The sequence below is a fragment of the Elephantulus edwardii genome, unplaced genomic scaffold (genome assembly GCF_000299155.1).
Source record: "Elephantulus edwardii isolate Elephantulus edwardi_28Jun2011 unplaced genomic scaffold, EleEdw1.0 scaffold00054, whole genome shotgun sequence".
NCBI lineage: Eukaryota > Metazoa > Chordata > Mammalia > Macroscelidea > Macroscelididae > Elephantulus > Elephantulus edwardii.
Genome location: NW_006399804.1, coordinates 933660 through 939072, shown reverse-complemented (window position 1 = coordinate 939072; position 5413 = coordinate 933660).

The window sequence follows — 5413 nt, the reverse complement described above, 5'->3', positions numbered from 1 at the left end:
TGTTCTTCTCCAAGGAATAACTTCTCCTAGAAAAATGTTCAAAGTACAGAAGACAAAACATTTTTCTGTTTCCAAGAAGCACTCTGGCTACACTTAAATATTATCATTTTTGCTTCCAAGAAGCACTCTGGCTTCACCTTCTCCAAGATATGTCTGTCTGTTTTTTTATCAGTCAATGGGATAGTCGGTACTCTTTTCAACACCACAGTTTAAAGGCATCAATTATCCTTCTGTTATCCTTATTCATCAATCAGAACTGAGATACATGCCAAATGACTGAAAAGACCATGGGCTGAATCAGGCATACCTGAGTCCTCAAACGGAAATCATTGTTTCTCAGTAATTCGGAGAGATCTTTGACTGCAGACTGTCCCAGTGCAATATGTTTCCTAATCTTGTTATTGCTGATACCAAGGATACTGATTATGAATCCAAGTAAGATGAAGTTGTTGACAGTTTCAAAGTTTTTTCCATCCATCATTATATTGCCTATCAGTTCAGTAGTGGAAATTTTCCTTTTAATATATAGGAAAATATATTTTTCCTTGCAATCTCAAAGGCATGTGGTTCAAGGCCACCATTTACTTTGTTGGAGAAGGATGGGCCATCTCTTTCTGTGTACTTGACTATCTCTGAAAACCCATGGAGGGTTAGATATGGGTTGATTCCATCTCCAGGCACATAAAAACAACAACAACAACAACTATTTAATTACAGCACATTTCTTTTGGTGCAAAACAAACTATCATGAAAGCTTCAAGATGAAAACAAACAATCTAATTATTAGTTAGGGGACTCTGGGTAAGTGTTCAAAGTACATCTTGCCTGGCCTCTTACAATTTTCAAATTCATTTTCTATATTATAATATCCCACAGTCTAACAAAAAAAATAATCCAGGGAATTGATTTTTGGCTGAAATGTTAATGCATGTAAAGGTGAACTTCTATCCATTCTTAAATATAAGGATAAAGTTATCTCTTCAGTTGTGGTTGGGCATTTGGGTTGTTTCCATGTTCTTATTGATGGTGAATAATGCTGCTATGGACTTTGGAGTACAATTATCTGTTTGTGACTCAGTTGTAGTTTCTTTGGAGTATATTCTTAGTGGTGGAATAGTAGGATCATATGGAATTTCTATATTCAGTTGTTTTAGGAAATGTCAAACTGCCTTTCAGAGTGGTTGTACTATTTTACAATCCCACCGAAAGTATTTGAGAAACTGTGGCATATTCACACCATGCAGCACTCAGGGACAATAATTTCAAAAATACTACCTAACTTGAGAGAGATTGGAGAGCATTATGCTGAGTGAACTAACTCAGTCTCATAAGGACAAATACTGCATAAAAACATTCTTGTAAAAAATATAAGGATAACTAGTAAAACTCGTACGCAAATTCAAAGAATCCCCCATAAAAGGAGTGGAGTAGAGGGGTAAGAATGGGGAAGGGCAAAATAATAGAATTGCACTATTTTGTGGGTGAAGGGAGAGGGTAAAGGAAGTAGGAAAAATCTGGTAGGGGCCTGAAAAAGACAGGGTAGTAGTGGGCTCAGTCCAATGGTGATTAATTTTAGAAAGCATAATTTATGTGAATGATTGTATGAAACACAATGTGAGTGAAGAGTAATGTGAAAACACAATGTATATGTATGAACTTTGTAATTAAATCTGTATAATTTTATCTCTAAAAAAGAAAAAGAATGCAAAGTTTTATCTGGTAATATAAAACCTACCATTTTTAATGCTGAAAGAGAGGAGGACTTGAAGCATTTGCTATAGATGATGAAAGAATAAAGCCTTCAATAAGGATTGAATCTCAATATCAAGAAAATAAACATTTTTAATACTGGACCAATATGTAACATCATGATATATGGATAAAAGATTGAAGTTGTCAGCAATTTCATCTTACTTGGATCCACAATCAATACTCTTGGTACTAGCAGTCAAGAAATCATGAGATATATTGTACTAGGAAATTCCGCAGTCAGGGACATCTCTAAATTCTTGAGGAGCAATAATATCATTTTGAGGACTAAGCTACGCGTGCTTCAGGCCATGCTCTTTTCAATCACTTATTATGAATTTGAGAGTTGGACAATGAATAACAGATGAAGAACTGATGACTTGGAGCTGTGGTACTGGAAAAAAGTATTGAATATCCCATATTGTTGTTTTTGTTTAGTGTCATTGAGTCGTAGAAGACAAATAGTGATCCTATGAATGAAAGACCTGAACACTTGTATAAATTTGGTCATTTCTCCATGTTCATAGAGTTTCCTAAGGCAAGCCATTTCAGAAGTGGATGTCACTCCTGCTTTTGCATTTGGCACATCAGTGGCACAGTGTTTAGTATCACAACAACCAAGAGTTACCTCTGTACAGCAAAACACAGAACAGTACTATAACAACCACGTAGAAGAATGTTTGATTAAAGAACAATTTAAGCCAGGTCAGAGGGTTTTTAAATAGGAGGCCTTATCACATCATCTCACTCCCCTTATTGAATCAACATTCCACCCTAATATCACCAATCCCAGCCAATAAGCTTCTGTAGAACCCAGCTCCTGCTTTGAAACTGGATACCAGCCTCATACTGCTGACCAAAAGGGTATTGTCTGGTAAGGGACTTATATCTAGAATTTGTAGAATACTCTAGCACCAGTCGATGCCAGGCAAAGTACTGAATATCCCATAGACTGCCAAAAACACCAAATAGGTAAGTCTTGGAGAGCAGGCAGCCAGAGTACTCCTTGGAGGCAAAAATGATAAAGCTTTGTCTCACATACTTCAGGGCATTTCTTGGAGAGGGACGTCATGCTTTGAAATGTAGGCAAAAGAAAGGAAGACCCTCAACCAGATGGATTGGCAAAGTGATCTCAGCAATGGGCTTGAGTGTGTCATAAATAGTGAGGATGGCACAGGATTGGACAGGATTTAGATATATTGTTCATGAGTCATACTCAACAACACCTAACAACAACATTTTACATTTGTTCCTGAATATTCTGGAATTCTGAAATATCAAATGTCAACATTTTGAGAACAAATCTGTTATGATGCTATACTTTTTTCATTGGGACTCTCAGCATTCAAAAGTTGCTCAGCTCCTTGAAATTATAGGTAGATTAGATAGATAGATAGATAGATAGATAGATAGATAGATAGATAGATAGATAGATAGATAGATAGAGATAGACAGACAGGCATAGATAATTATCCATGAATGGTGTACTACTGTATTGCAGAACTGTTTTTGCAGAAGTAGTCTCAGCCTAGAACCACTTACTAACATTTACAAATGCTATTTTTTCTTTGAGAACCACCTATTTTTATGTGGCAAAAATCTTGATGGAAGGTCAATCTAGTCTTCCATACAAAGTTTAGAATTTGTTAAAGCAAATAATAAAATAATGAAAGTATTTCACAGTATGTTGATGGTAAATGATTATTCAATCTGCTCACTATATGTGACTCTGGAACAAACAATATTTAAGGAAAGATTTTCACTAACATGGGTTTTTAAAAAATGTCTTTGTTTTTACAATACTTTATTGCTTTCAATTGATCATTTATAGATAATCAATATTTTAGATTATACTCTATAAAATATGGCACTTCAATTAAGTACTGTCACTATATAAGTACTGTCATATATCCACTCATGCCTATCAAATGGACCTCAAGTCTTGTAATTCTTCCTCAGTTTTGAGGCTGTAAATGTTAATATACAAAACTCTCCACCTATCTCCCGTGTAGCATCTGATAAGGGAACTCTGGTGGAGCAGTTTGCTCAGGGAGTTTTGCTGCTATCCCACACTTGATACTCTCTGGAAGTTCAAGTTTACCAGCGATTCTGAGTGAGAAAGATGGATAATCTCCTGCTGTGTGACTTATATGTTTAGAAACATACTTGAAATTCAACAATGAGGCCTTACTTTATAAGCAATAGAAGAACCAGAGGGCTGAGGGGCCAAGAGCAAGAGGGTAGGGGGACCGGTGTGGGGTGACGTGGGGTCGAATGCTCTAGAACAACAGTGCAGCTTGTAGGCTCCACTTGGTGGAGCAGCCTAACACTCTTACCTCAACAGAGCATTATGTTCCTGTACTTTTCAGTTAAATGTTTAAATTATATTTACTTAGGATTGCAAGATTCATTGTGAACAGACTTTATATTTTGCATCCAGATTAGCTAGTGTTGGTCATTGGATGGAAGATTCTTATCAATGTGTTAGTTCTCTGGTGGTTTTTATTTTTGTTGTTGTTTTTTTCTTCGTTCCCTCCATGTCTTAAACTACAAGTGCACAACTTTGAAGAACAGATAGTGTCATAAATTCAACATCAAGTGAACTTTGCACAAATCTCCATTGCTGCTTAATGCAAGTGTGCCAAAAATATATTTAGTACATTCAGAACCAGTTTGTATACTTCATCAACAGTCTACTCCACATTGGTATTAGCAGTAAATAAAGATTCAAATTTGTCATTTTGATGTGATTAGCAACAATCTTGAGATTTTTGAAACTGCTTACTGAGTTATTGTACTCTAACGTAATACATTTGACATTTTTTTCCTTAAAAGAACAGTTAATACTTTTAAATGAAAGCTCTATTTTTCTGGATCCAGAGCCCTAAGAAGAATTGTATTCTCTGGCACCAGGGTCAAATAATAAAAGACAATTTCCCACTTCAAGTGATCTGAATTCACTCCCTGCTTTAAATTGTAGGCAATTCCACTTTTCTTTCCCACTCATAAAATAAAGCTGCCTAATGGTTTTTAAAATGCCGTGCAATATGCCTCCCTTTCAAAATAGCAAATGTTCCCTTCTTTAGAGTTAGACTTACCTTGGCTCTACATCCTCTATAATTTCTGCCTGTCCCTCATTCTAAAATACAGGGGTGCATAATAACTATCAGTTGAAATGCCCTCAATCTCTTTTGGTACTTGCATTTTCATCCCTCAGTTTTCGAAGTTTCTGGCTGTTTGTTTCTGCAAGTTTTAAAGGATGTGAAATGTAAACACACTCTGGGAGAGAACAAAAGTTTCCTCAAAGCTGTCATAACGGCAGCCACAGACACAGTGACTCTGAAGAGAAATACAATTTTCTTATGGATTTTGTGGAAATAGTTATTGCTTAGTATTTGTATTTGCATTTTAAAGATCTGTATAATGATCAAATGGAGCCTTGGTGGTGCAGTGGTCATGCATTTGGCTGCAAACCTAAATATCATTAGTTGGAACCCACTCAAGTGGAGAAAGATTTTTGCAGTCAGCTCCTATCAAGATGGGTCCCACAATTTGATGGGAGGAAGAAGGAGGGGGTAAAGCAAGGAGGAAATATCCAGTGCAAAAATATCATTGGATACAACCCTTGTAAGTCAACCTGTATACATTAAAACAAACAAACAAA